Raw genomic sequence first — 14,533 nt, 5'->3', positions numbered from 1 at the left:
ATAATGCTCAGCTTCAGTGAAAACTTCCATTAGGAAGGCACAGTCTCAGTTGTACTTTAGTTATTCCTTCCTTTCCACAAGATCTTTCTAGAAATACTTTGAAAGCATTTTAATGCCTTATTTTTAGCCTACAGTGACCTTGCTGGAATGAAAGATTTGATGAGGAGATTGGCCTGTGAGTGTACATTCCTTTCTTAACGAAATTGGAGGGAGTGTGTGTAGGAAAAGCTCTTGCAGGGAAAAAGGTACCTGCTGTTGTGTACCAGAGCTGCAGCACTTTAAAAGGTGCTGCCTGTTGCCTGACCACAGGTCAGATGCTCTTACTCGAATTTAAAAAAATACTTTGCAGTTATTTAACAAACCATTTTGGAGCTTATAAAAGTGAACTGTTCTTTGCAGAGTGTTTTGATGCCCTCCCCAAAGCTTTCTTGAACCCTTGCGATATTTGTTCTGTTTCAGATGTAGCAGGTTTCTGTACTAAGGGCTAGTTTAACTTCCTTTCTCTATGGCTGTTAATCTGTGTAACATATAATTAATATAGAAAAAGCAATGTATAATTTGTTTGTGCAGATGGACCATACTATTTTATTTTAAAGAGTCTAGTAAAACTTGATGGTTTACCACTTAGAAACATTCTTAATCCGTGGTATTCCCCCAGAGTGATTTATAATACAGCAAGAAATGGAAAGCTTAAGAAAAAGGAGGAGGGTTTGGATGGGAACACTTAAAATTTCTTGGCAGATGTTTGCTGCTAGGAAATCTTAGGGTTTTTTCTCTTTCCTTCTGGGAGTGAGATTTCAAGGAGGAAATGGCAGATCTGGGTTGCTGAGAGTGTTTTCTGAAGGCAAGCTCAGGGAGAGCCTCATTTACATCGCAGACCACATCCCTGAGAAAGTGTAGCCTGGACTCCTCACCTGGAGGCTGCCTGGGGCTTTGGGAAGGAGCCCCAGCTGTCTGACCAGGGTGGCTGCCACTGCTGCCTGGCTGGGGCTCCCTGCACTGCCCACAGCTCATAGAGGAGCAGTAAGAAACAGCCTTTTTCTCCTTGGAGAGAATGGAGTCACAGAGGTGCAACTAGAAATTTAAATTGCTGTTCCTGAAACCCAGGGGTAAAGACCTGCATAAGATTTAAACTGTTCTGGCATTTGCATGAGCAGTGCTATTTTGCTCTTATCAGATGCACTTCAGGGTTGTGATGTTTGAAATTCTCACAAATGGTAGATGCAGAGAGTCATGCTAGTTATTACATTAAAAAAAACCCCAACAAACAAATTAATTTCCAGCACTGTGTGTTGTTTATGATACTTAGGGGAATAATTATTATTTGCATTTCAGGTAACAGTTCTTAGTTTTACATTCTTCTGAGCAGAGCTCCCCAAAAACGTGGCTGACTGCTTCCAGGAGGCAGAGTTTTACTGAGGCTCTGCAGGGTTAAGACCATACCCCATGTTAGATCTGCAGAGCACAGCTTGCACAGAGGAATCCTCAAAAGATCTGGAGGCTCCAGAGAGCTGCTGGTTTGTTTACATTTTGTTTTCTTTGTCGTTCTTTCAACTCCCCTACTTTGTGCATGCAAATATAATTAGTTTAAATGTCAATACTAACGTTTTAGTAATGGGTGGGAATGTGTTCACATGGTGCTGGAATGTTACAAACACAATGTGCTCAGTCCTGGTCCACCCTGGAAATCTGCTTAGAAGGGCTGTGGTCTCCTGTTGCTGCAGGGTGAGTGTTGCTTTTCTGTGAGACCCTCAAGCAGTGATACAGGTTGCTCTCTATGCCGTTTGCTTGTGCCCAGGCATAGAAGTTCTTGTTCAAAGCTGAATGGGAGAGGGGTCCGGGAGTTTTGAAGAATTGTCATCTGGCTTTGTTGTTTTGAAAGGGAGAATGTCGTGGAATGTCAGTGTTAAGTGATGTTACCTACCAAGGAAGAGGCAGTGATGAATAATATACAGTCCTGCTTTTGTCTTTGGAAGATACCTCAATAAAGGAAAAAAGATTAAAACATTGGCCTTTTTCCTAATCTGGAAAGTTACCATAGAGACAGTGAAATGCATATTTCAGTTAGTACCAGGATCCCAAATATACAAAGCCCAGAATTCGGGTTTTGTGTCAGTAAATAAAAATTACAGTATATATGATAAAAATATTTCATTCAGAATATGAAATTCATGACATCAACATTCAAATATGTCATCATAGCAGAGATGATGGAAGCAATGCACTGAACAGAAACACAGAGAAAGGAAAGCTTTCATTTTTCCTTTATTCATTGATATTTTTCCACTGATCTTGGTGTGGTGCTGGCCACTCCCAAATTGCCTTTGTCTTTGTCCATTAGTAATCTCCTGCTCTCTCAACCTTCCCAGGCAGGGTGTGAGCAGGAGGAAGCATGCCCTGCCTCGCTGGGAATGTCTGCAGAGGAAAGCAGGAGGGACAGGCAATGGAGGGCTCCAGGGCTCTCTTCTGTCGCTGCAGCACACACAGAGCTGCCTTTTGAGTTTCCTGGGAAGTATCTGGATGGTCACTGCCCTTCTTTCTTCACTACCTCTTGAGCTGGAAGATGCTTGGAAGGATAAAGTCAGCCCAGTTCTCTTCACTTTGGTGCCACTTTGGTTTTTGCTCCCGTCTCCCAGCTCTGAAGGAAGGCGTCTTCCTTGATGTGTTAGTCCTTCTTATTGAAGAATTTTTTCTGATTTTTGAAAGGACAAAGAGATGCAGACCAAGTCTCAGCACTTTGGGAAGTGGGATACATCCTGTTTCTTCCTGTTACTGCTGTTCTACAGTGTGCTTTGGGGTTGTGGGTTTGATTCTCTGTATGGTTGAATAAGACGTAAAACAAGCACGAGGTCTTGATCTCTCCTCCTAGAGTAAAAGCATATCCAAAGTAAACAATGAACTAATGCCATGGGTGTAGAGGATGGGTTTGGAATGCTCTCCAGGAAGTCTGCTCTGGTTGGCTGTTCCCACCCCTGTGAAGGATGGTTTTGGAAAGCTCTGTGTAGCTTTTTGCTCAGTCATTGTCTACATGATTAACTTAATTAGTTAAGAAATATCCAAGACATCAGAGTGGCCTGGGCATGTTCCTATGCCCGAGGGGTCAGTGTTTATCTCAAACTCTGAGTACTTGGGAAAAAAATCAAATTAATCTTACAGGCAGATTGACTTGGCAATCAGAAATGACTTGGCTAGAGGGATAAAGTGAAATATATATGGATGGGGGACCCCATTTAGCAGTGTTTACCCTGGTAAAAATCCCTTTGGCTTTGCTGACAGTGCTGGAGGAGTCAAAAAGGGGAGTCGCCAAGGAGCGGAAGGAATTTGGTGGGAAGCATTCTTTTGTGCTCTGTGTAATTCTGAATGTGCTTTTAATACTTTGGGGGGGGGGGGGGGTTGTACTTTGGATTAAGTACCAAGTTAAAGAATTTAGGCTTAGAAATTAGCATTTTATCTGTTGCACCAATGTCACCTAGATTTTTATATAAAACAAGTAAAATACTCTGTGCCTGATGTTTCCAGACCCACAGGTAGAAGGGCTTTTTCTTTTTAAAGCCCAGTGCACTGACTGACACTGTTTGAGAGTAGGAGGTTAGAAGATAGGGAAGGAGCCAGCTGATAAGAGAGAAAATAAGACAAATGGTTTAATAGGTCAGAAGATTTGACTGAAAAGAGTCAGAATGGAGTTATATATAAACTATAAAAATTACATATATGTTTATATCTGCCACACAAGCTTAAAATGGGATTGATATTTGTCTCTCACCTTTTTGGTTTTGTAATCACATTAATAAAACACTACAAATTAGTGTTCAAAATATGAGGCTGATAATTAAGGAGTCTGTCCAGAATCTATTAAAACATAGTAGAAATTTAGCATCAAATTGATATGCCAGTACCTGGAAGAAAACTAAAACAGAAGTCCCCACTGTTACTCCCATTGAAGAACTTAACTGTGTAAGTTTGAAATTGATATTCTGAACTGTAAATAAAATGTCAAAAACCCCAAAAAATGACCAAAAAAGCCATCCCTGTTGTAGGGGCTGGAAATAGCCTCATTGTGTTCAGTAAGCTGTGCTGTCTGCTTGGCACTGTAATGAACCAAGTCATTTTTTGTGAGACCTCACTGTGGGCTTGCATAAACTCATTTATTGTAGAAAACGGGTACCTGCATGTTTACCAATGCCCAGATAAGAAAGTAGATCCCACTGGAGCTAAAACCATGTTGAAAAAAGTTTATATTTCATTAAGAAATTCATTAAGAAATTATTGTACATCTCCCCAGGCTGTAGAATTCTAGAAATGGTTTTTTTTTTTCCTGTGGTATCAATCACACATGTATGTTATAGTGAGCTGAGTGCCTAGAGCTCCTGCCTGAAAGTCTTTAGGAATCTGAAAACACAGACATGTAGAAACTGTGATAAGGTTTTTTGCACATATTCGATTTCTTTCATTTTAGTTTTTTATTTGCTATCAGCTGTATTAGTGGGTAGATGAGATTCCCTTTCCTACAGAAATCAGGCATGCAAGTACGTGAAAGAGGTGGAGGAATTGCTAGGCTTTGCTTTGTTGTTCCCAGATGCCTTTTTTAATTGCCAGCCTCACAGATTGACTTAGGGACCTGAAATTCTAGATAAATCTTTGTTCATAATAGCTTTTCTGCAGGCCAGATGATGCTTTCATTTACACCTGTGCAACTGCTGCCAGCTGGCAGCTGGGGCAGAGCGAGCTGGAACAGGCTGTTCATGGACAAGGCATGTTTGATAATGAATCAGTGAGAAGCAATAAAGCCAGACCCTCTGTGGTGTTTTGTAGTTCCTTCCAGAGCACAGCCACACCACTCAGGGGTTCAGCTGCTCCTGGCTTTCTGCTCTTCTTGTCTGACACCAGTGGGGTCCTGTGCAGATGGTGGTCATAAAACCACGAGTGGGGACAGAAGGACCAAGCATGAAGCTGGGAGATGTGTCAGGAAGAGAGGGCTGGGGTTAAAGTCCCCCTGGTCACTCCTTGCTGCCCTCCGCTTTGTGCTTGAACTCATTGGAACAAGTGAGCAACCCTGGAGGAAGAGTCGTTGTGTGGAGTTTGAGAGGTCCAAAGGAAATGTGTTGGCTGGATCTGGTGGGCTGCAGAGGACAGGGAAAAGTTGAGTGGTATTACCCTGCAGGCCTAGTTCTCAAAGTATAATGAGCAGTGTTGTGAGGAGTAGGCTGATGGATGGATGGAGAATGGCAGCAGGTCCATCCCAGCTGCCACCCTCTCTTTCAGCTGTTCTGGCCAGAGAAGACAGCTCATAGGGGGCTCCTGCTGTCCATGTATCCAGAAGGACCAAGTACAGTAAAGTTTTGCTCAGTGATGCTGCCCCAGAGGTGAAGAAATTCAGAGTGAGTGAAACTCGGGTTAGCTATCAGATTTTAGGAATCCTGTGTGAAACTCCAGGGGATGTTTTTGTGAGTTTTAATGTTTGTCCTCATGTTGTATCCCCCTAACCCCCACGTGCCCAGGAACAAGAAAAGTCACTTCACTCCCTAGCCCACCTACCCTCTCACCTCTCCCACCATGTCAGTGGGTTTGTGCTGGTGCTTCAGAGGCTTGGGGTGTGATAACGCATCTCGTACAGTGGCTGTAGAATGCATAATATGGAAATCCTCTTTCCACACTCATATCTCACAAAAAATGAGTTTGTAAGATGATGTAGCAGTATTGCTGATTGTAGGTGGGGCACAGGGCTGTGACATTTCAGACAGAGCTTTGCTAGCATTGAAAGATGGTAACAAGAGCTTGTGATTGAGAAGAGTTGCGCAATGGTGAGTGGAAGCAGCCCTGTGTGCTCTACCTGTGCTACGAGAGTGCATTTGTGTTCAAACTGAATGCTTTAGAATGTGTTCAGAGAGCATCAGCTGTGTTTGCATGCCAGGAACAATGATGAATCCTAAATTCAGTAGGAAAATAATTCAGATAATCTCCAGTACCCATTTTCTGCTGGTGAAGATTATGGTTCTTAAGAAAAAATTGCTTTCAAGAAGTCCAAAATATAAATGGTACTAAACTAATTGGATCAAATTAATTATATTGAGCTTAATTGCAACTTCATGGCTCCAGATTTATTCCAATGTAATTCTGTTAATACCAAAACTAGAATAAAGTGATGAGTCAGGTCTATTGTTTGTGAATCTCCACTAGAGATCATTAGCTTGTATACAACTGCATTAAAATTTAAATGACATGCTGCTGTCATTTTTTCGCTTGGTTTGAGAAAATCTGCATATGTTGGAGCCTCTGGTTAATTTAAATTGAAGCAGTTGAGAAGATGTCATGTAACGATGATATGAGGAATGTAGTCAAATATTAATTGTCTGAAACAGCTCAGCACAATTTGTATTAATGTAAGTAGGAGAGTCATCAGTTCTGTTACCCTGTCAATATGGTGAAACTTCAAAGAAAGCTGCAGTGTGGTGCAAAAGATGCTTTGAATCAATTTAATTGCTAACTAGGGTATGCAACTTTGGTATAATACTAAAGAGCCATGCAGAAAACTATTGTGAGAGGTTCCAGCTGAGAGTGGGAGTTGTAAGCAGTGGAAATGTCGAATGAGGGTGTGTTATTTCAGTGTGGTGGTATGGAGAAATTCTGGTGAGGCTCCAGCATGCCAGGCACAGTACAAGAAAAGATGAAAGGGAGTACTTCACTGTCCCACACAACGAACATGTCACACAAAACGCAACGGGTATAAAAGAGGCCAGTGGGAGAAGGGCAGAGGGGGCAGTCAGGCAATCAGGGACCCACTGGGTTCAGCACATAGTCCAACATTTTGGTTCTTTGCATGCTTCTCATTCATTCTCTTCCCTTTTCCCTCTCCTCCTCTCATCCTTGATTAGCTAACTCAAAATAAAAATGTGTTTAAGAACAGCTGTGAAAACGTACGAGTTTGAATTTTAGGATATTATAATCAGTATGATTAGGTTTCCCACCAAGAAATCTCCTCATCTGCTGTCATGCTGTTAAGGCAGAAATGTGTTAATGAATTAAAGGAATCAGAAGAGGTTCACCAAAAATATCTTTGACTTCCTGCCCCCCCTTTCTTGAGCAATAAGGATTTGTTCACAGCCATAAAGGTGGTTATAGGTGTGTGCCTATGCATGCTATTTTATATGCCCTTTTATGAAACATATCTCATGAAGAGATGAAATGCAAGGAATTGTTTCAGCGTATTTCAGTCAGGGTGTTGCTCACAGTGTGCGGGTGCCTGTTGCAATAGTTGTCTGCAGTGGTTTGTCCTTGAATCCTGAACTTTCCTTCAACTTTTTCTGTTATTACTTTGTCTATAAATCTGTCCATAACCCCTGAACAACGTTGTCTTTGAACTCGGGTGCATCTACTCAGTGAAATTCTCTTCCAAGCTTTAATCTTCTCTCACCTTGATACATTTTAACTTCCCTGTTTATGGGCTGGAACAAGAGCTGAATTTAATGGTGATAAATGTGTTTCTGAGATTAAAAACTATAAAGTATATATTACAGATTATTCTGAGCCAAATCTTCATTCCCAGCGTGGTAAACTTGGGGAAGTTCAAGGAGGGAGGAGCTAGGGAGCCTGTGGTTGTAGCTTAGGCTCATCTCTGATGTCAAACCCTTGGTTTTGTTGGTTGGTTTTAAAGGGCGTCTGTTAATTTTTGGTGTCTTTGCCTACTACAGGACATTTAAATTATCACTGAAGCAACTGTCCCAATTTACTTTCACACTGTGTTCAAGAGCAAAGCTTGAAATGTGGAAGTATCTGTGGGGAGAAGAAGAACAAAGAAATCAAGGCAGAAAGGAAATCTTTCCAGCCCGTCCTCCTTATTTACATTTTTCTGATGCACATAGGGAATGAATTCATATGTTTCCTTCCTCTTTCAAAAGGGAAGTGGCCACTGGTTTTGCTTATGCTCTTTGTCAGCATGCAAATTTATCAAGATATGGCAAAACCAGTTTAATACAGAGCCTTGCTCCATTAAAAAAAAAAAAGCCACTTGTTTGCTGTTAAAATTTCTTAGTATCTGACTCTCCTGCAGTTTCTGATTCAGAGCAGTATAATTTAGTAATCTAAATTGTAGAAAGAGTGTGTTAAAATGTTTTAAAATAGGAGTTGTACATGTGGTTTTGGTGGTGGTGATGGAAATTGAATTATTATGATGCATATGTACATTTAAATTAGCAGTTGTAATTCAGAAAAATGAGATTTTCAGGTGAGTTTCCCAGTGAGGTGTGCTTGTAGATTTGGCCTGGGCCAGACTTTGACTGTGCCTGTTCTTCATATTAAATGTGGTGGATCAGAGCTCTTTTTTGGGTGGATCATAAACCTACCTAGAGGTTAAGAACTATTAGAGACCACGAGGAGCCTCTCAAGAGGGGTTACTGCAGGTATAGATGTGTATTACTATAGATATAGCCTTCCTACAAATGTACACAGACAAATTACTTTTCCAAGAACACTCCTATAACCAATACGACTAAAAAAAAAAATATATTTAGGCCCATGCTTAAGTCTACTAAGTTGAAATCTTTAGGAGTAAATTTTAAGCCTGTATTGAATTAATCGAATTAAGGCTCTGGTGCTCATGAGTCAGGACCAGTTGTCTGAGTCTTGTGTCTACCTCCCAGGAGATGACAATCTCTGAACTGCAAAAAGGACATTGCACGGAGCTGTGTATTTGTGCTTAAAGAATAAATTCTTTATCGAAGCCATAACAAGAGGCCACTGGCTTTAAGGCTTGGTTTTCGTTTGTTTTCGTTCTGTTCTGCTTTTCAACCATTTTCCTCTCAAGAAAGCACAGCTGGAGAGCATTAACTGAAAACAAATGATGCTGCAGAATATCTGCTTGTTCACTGCTGCTCTTTGTGCTTAATTCTGCTAAATGCTGCTTGATTGAAGTTTTGAACTGCCCTTAATTGCATCATTTAACACTTAAAAGCCAAAGGTATCTGTAAACTAATCCTCCCTGCCCATCCCAAGGCATGCAGGGGAGTGTGGGGGAGGGGTACTCCTGAGCCCTTCCCCCTGTTCAAGCTTTCTTGCCTTCCTTTCTCCCTTTAACATACTAAAGTCCAAGTGCCGAATTTTTGTGGGATGCGGGTGAGCTCAAATACAGGGCGGTGTTTGTGTTGTTTTTGTATTTCACCTTTCCCACCGTGCCTGCTAAAAGCGAGGGGCGGGTGTGGACAGCACAAAGCTTTATTTGTGCAGGCAGACAACTGTTGGAGACAGTGGCTCCTTATCAGCCGTGCCTGATAACACAACATCTCCCCATCTGCCACCCGGGAGCTTTGGAGCACCGAGTGCCAAAGCTCCCAGCTGCCTGGGAAGGGGCTGCCGGCGGGGGCGGATGGATAAACCTGGGATTTAGGGAAAAATGACAGTGCTCTCCTGCAAATCACGCTGTGCCCTTTCGAATTGCAGAATTCTTGAGAGAGGTGATTGCTCTGGATCGCCTGGACCGTGATTTAAATGTGATTTCTAAGGTGCTTCACTGGGTTAGGCTGCACAGAGCTTAAAGACATCTGTGGGGAAAATAGATAAGTGTTATCCTTTGTCCGAGTTGCTGTTAGGAGATTTATTAGCATTTTTTATGGCTGGTCATAGCCTGTGTTCTTTAATATATTATTTGCAATTTCCTTTCCCTAGATTGTGCCATTTGAGGAACACAGCTCAAATTCTCCATCAGTTGCATCAGGGAAGCCATAAATATGTCACAAGGGGCGTATTTATGTACCCTATTATGCTTTGGAAAGAATTTGGCCTGTACTGTGTAAAATTAAAACAATAATTAAGCTTTGACAGAAAGGTTGGAAGGAAAACTCCTGGCTTACATATATTTGTGTGCTTATTGTGTGTGATAATTAAATGGTAGTTACAGATTTCTGCATACTCTAAATCACCCTAATGGAAACACTTAGGCCACGTTACCTCTTAGCAGGTGTCTTAATAACTGGAGGAGGGATGAAAATTGAGGAAAAATGATTTAATAAAAGCATGCTGCAGTCTGTAATACGGTAGGCACTCGAGTGCACTGGTGGGGGACAGAGGATTGTCCCTCGGAGCAGGTAAACATCAGGGAGCTGAGTGCTGGCAAGCTGTGGAGGAGCTTCCCCATCCCTCTTTCTGGATGTGGGAGTCCCACCAGAGCAGGCCCAGTGTAGGACTGATGCCTCGTGTCCGTATTGGAGCCCTTTCCATGGCAAGGGATCAGTTGTTGGGAGACACCATCCCTCTGAAGATCATGATGCTCACTGATCTTGGCAAAGTATGAGGTAAAAATGGAGCAGTGAAAGGCAGTACTGGGCAAAACCTGAGTGCTGCTGACTTAGAGAGGTAAAGACTCAGGAGCAGGAAGGGGAACTGGGCAATAACCACAAAGTGTGGAAAATACAGAAAACCTTCTGCCAGGTAGGACACGAACAGTGGCATTGGGATATGAGCAGTGGTGTCAGGATAGGAACAGTGCCATCCTGCTTTTTCCTCCTTTCCAGACTGCTCTCTGTGCACTGGCTGTGCAGCACTTCTGCAAGACTTCTTTCTTGAGGCATTGTGGCTTCAGCTCCTTAATGAGCTGCCTCATCCCTTGTGGGGAGTGCAAAGTTGGGACTGGAGAGATGTCCTCCACTTATTTAATGATGTGCTATCCCATCTCTGTCTCCTAACACTGTATTTTTTTTTTTTTTTAAAAATCTAACTTTAAAACTGCCTTTCAGCAGTTGGAAATATTAACATGGATCACTGAATATAAGTGCTTTTTAGTAAGTTTAAGGTCAAAACTATGGAAATATAAGGTAGCTTGGTGTCTTAGGTATGTATATGAAACAACTAAAAAAAAAAATTCTTAATTTTTGGTGACATCAATTCTTACAAAAACTTCCTTTGTCTTTCACCCAGCTTTAATTTTGCTGATTGTGGTTCCCCCTCCCAGTTATATCTGCTTTTATAACATGAGATAAAAATATGTTCTTCATAGATTAATGAAAGCCATGAACATGAGGTGCTGTTAGAGCTTTACAAATTTATTTTTAAAAATAGTGTTGTCATTTGGCAAATAAGTGTTGTGTGCTAAGAGCTGCTCTTTTGTGTGAGCCATATGTAACATTGCAGTTAATAACATTTAGTGTTATCGGCTGCTAGATGACTTTATCTCAACTACAAAAGCCTGTTTGCAGAGAGGAGGCAGCCTTGCTGGAGTGCCAGATTGTTAAATAACTGCAGGTTGCCAAAACTAAATGAACTTTTCGGCTGGTAATGATGTGCAAATTGCTCTCAAAAATGTATGTGCACTGGAGGAATGCTCACAAGCACAGGATTGTGTCTGGTTACAAACTTCCTTGCCTTTGTCCTTAACCCAGCAATGGCACCGTTAGAATGAATGTATCTGTATGTATAATAATACAGTTATTTTGTGTTATTCATAGCTGAATAGTTACTCAATAGCTATTTTAATTAATGTAAGTAACCACATATATATTTAAGGGATTTTTAAGTTATTATCTATTATGTTAAATAGCCATTTAAGCTGTGTTGTGGCCCTCTTGGTGAAATGCAGCTCTGGGTGAGAGGAGTGCTCCCAAAGTGTTCCCCTGGGTGTGACTGTAGTGTAGGGAATGGAAGGTTTGCAAACGGGCCTTTTTTTAAACTACTGGTACCAGATGGGGAGACACAGGAATTCAATACTGACATGTCAATTAAGCAGCATTTTTTTAATAATTAATTTTTAATTTTCTTGAAAAATAATTTTCTGTAATATGGCAGATATGAGGAGATACCTTCGGGTGAAGAGGTCTCAGAGTAAACTTTGAATGAGAAGGTGATTAGTTAAAGTATGTTCAGGAAGGTGGCTGGAGTTGGCCCAGGCATGGAGCTGTGTTACCCAAAAGCTGCAGTTCCTCCCCAGGTGCTGCTGCAGCCCAGAGGAAGCGCTGGGTTTCCTGTGCAAGGCTTGCTCCCTTGCCCTGGAGTGTCTCGCCTTGGATTTCTTAGCCTGGTTGGGAATTTTGTACAAAGAGCCATTCTTGTGAATCATGTTTTCTTTGCAATTTTGCATTCCAGCTCAGCAATTCATTCCTTCTTTTTCTAATGGCAAGGACATTCCTGGAGTTCACATGACTTTGGAAAAATGGTTAGTTCAGGTTCTTCTGGGGGTCTTGAATGTTCCAGTTGCAATCTGTTGGGGGTTGTTTTAAAAATACAACTCTTGGTATACCTAATATGCATTAGAAGTAGTGGGATGTTCAGACAAACAATTAATATCCCTGAATTTAAGAGTTTTTCAAAGGTAAATATTTAAAGGTGTGAAAGAAAGGCTTTTTCAGTAACCAAGTTAAAGCTAACGATGCGGCCTCAGAGTATTCATCTTCCCAACCCTCGCATTATTAGACTCTTCTCAGCAGTATTTGTTTGACCTCAGATGAAAACAGCATTTTGGAAATACGATTTGAACGTTTGAATGTGCTGTGGAGTGTTTTGGATGCATCAAGTCTGTGTGTGTGTTTCAGGTGGGGTGCACGGCAACATCCTCTGGTTGAACCAGTCCTTTCCTCTCTGGAAGGACTGAGTTACTCGTGGTGCTTTTATTCCTGCTTTGTAAAATACGTAGTAAAAATGTGAGATGTGGTGAAAGGGGAGTGCTGGCATTAAGGTACACATGAAATGGTTAATGATGGTTCTGTTGAGCTAGGCTGCCTGAAAAATGCCAGTCTTTAATTTTAAAGTTCTGCCTTGGTCCCATAAATTATTTTGAAATTAAGATTATTTATTTTTCTGAATTTAATTTTTATTCATTTAGGACTGTGCACAGCTACATAAATTTTTAACTTAAAACGCTCTTATTACAATTTTTTCTCAAGTTATTACAGCCAGCACCCCAGAAAACATAATTTTTATTTAGTATTGTAGGACTAACCTGTTCTGAATTTGTTGTAGGTTTGAACTGCTGTCGGGCAGAATAAAAAGAATATAGTTCAATTTTCAAGTTGCAAAAACACGTTTAGTATGGGCAATTTAGCAGCTGTTGCAAACACTTGAGGGCATTTCTTCAGCATTTGAAAATTCCCTGTAGAAGTGAGACAGGAGACATTCATTTCGCATTTCAAGCTTGAAAAATAATTTAACCTTTCCTTAAATTGTGTTTTGAAGTTTGGGATTGACGCTGTGCCTGGCTGCACAGATGGTTACATTTTACATATTCCTTTGTCTAGGGAAAAAAAAGAGACCACATGGTCAGTTAATGGCTTTAAACACTCCTAGTCCTCATTTTATATCTTCCTAATGGGACCTCAGAGATTGTGGGAAGATACTCAGAAAACTGTTGTTTATGGTGTAAGTCTTGTAAGATGTGTTGTATTCTGTGTCCCAGAACTCATGAGCTATTTTTGCTCCTGCTTATTAATCCTGGTTAATGAATTTTACAGCTTCATCCCTTAAGATTTAACATTCATAATTCTGCTGTGGAAAAAATTGAAACTAAGATCACCGATGTATAGAAAATGCTGCTTTGTTACTGGAATGTGAGGGCTCTTATTTTGTAACTTTTAATAGGTAAAATTATCAATGAGGTGTATTTTCAAGAAGTAGACTCCATATCAAGTCACTGAAATGGGTTACAAGCTAAAAAAGGTTTTTAGTCTTTCAGAATGCTTTCTAAGCTTTTTTGCAGCCACTTTGGAGAAATACCATAGTGAACCGTGGACAACACAAATCAAATGTGTTGCTGGAATAAATGATGGAAAATCCATTAAGTCAGTGGTGTGTCACCAGAGCAGACAATTACAGCATTTAAAACCAGTCCTTAATTGGACATTTTGTGATATGCAATGATTTTTTTTTTTTCCAAGTAGTTTTAAAAATATCAGCTAACAAATTGATAGATTAACACAGAATTATAGAATAAAGTCATGGAATGGTTTGGGTTAAAAGGGACTTTAACGGTCATCTGGTTCCATCCCCCTGCCGTGAGAGGACACCTTCCACTAGACACAGTGTGTGTAAACCTGCATGTGGCACATAAAAGAGTGCTGTACAATGTTGAGCACTTTTAAGAAATCTGTCAGGTTTATAAAATGTCATCACTACAGTATATAGGCACAGGACTTTTTTCCCCTCCATTTGAAAGTGCTAGTAAGGGTTTTAAGGCTACTTCTGTTTTATCATGTAAAAAGGAAGAGCTTCCTTTAATCTTTTAAATTCTTACCCTTTTAAACCAGCACATGCAAAAAAATCCATCTGGTTGAAATTCTTAAAGATAGCAGTAGCTGGTACAAGACTTCACAGCTTTATTCCAGTTCCTGTGGCAAAAAGATTTCCATTGCCAACACTGCAGTCACAGAGATGATTCTTGCTACTATGAGGTGGAAATTTTATGATGTTCCTGCAGTTCTGTGTGAGCTTTGCAGGCCAGGATGAGACATAGGGGTGAGATGGTTTGAGATGCTGGGGATCAGTGTTTGGGTCTCCAGTATTAAGTGCTATCAGTGAGGCATTTCTGGCAGATACTTAATTCACTTTGATTAAGTTAAAC

At 40.8% G+C, this 14,533-nt stretch overlaps 1 protein-coding gene across 5 annotated transcripts in view; it reads left to right on the top strand.

Moving 5' to 3' along the window:
- SPSB4 (splA/ryanodine receptor domain and SOCS box containing 4) overlaps window positions 1-14,533 on the top strand; it is a 79,564-nt gene that overhangs the window by 63,052 nt on the left and 1,979 nt on the right. Inside the window, exon 3 of one of the 5 annotated variants that reach the window (XR_011152780.1) lies at window positions 1,336-1,517. The exons of the other annotated variants lie outside the window; for them this stretch is intronic. The gene's annotated coding sequence lies outside the window, so the exon portion shown is untranslated. The remainder of the gene's footprint in view (window positions 1-1,335; window positions 1,518-14,533) is intronic. 5 annotated transcript variants of the gene reach the window in all.

Source organism: Aphelocoma coerulescens, chromosome 9 (assembly GCF_041296385.1).
Source record: "Aphelocoma coerulescens isolate FSJ_1873_10779 chromosome 9, UR_Acoe_1.0, whole genome shotgun sequence".
NCBI lineage: Eukaryota > Metazoa > Chordata > Aves > Passeriformes > Corvidae > Aphelocoma > Aphelocoma coerulescens.
Note: the sequence above shows the minus strand (reverse complement) of the source record. Positions and strands in the feature narration are given on the sequence as shown.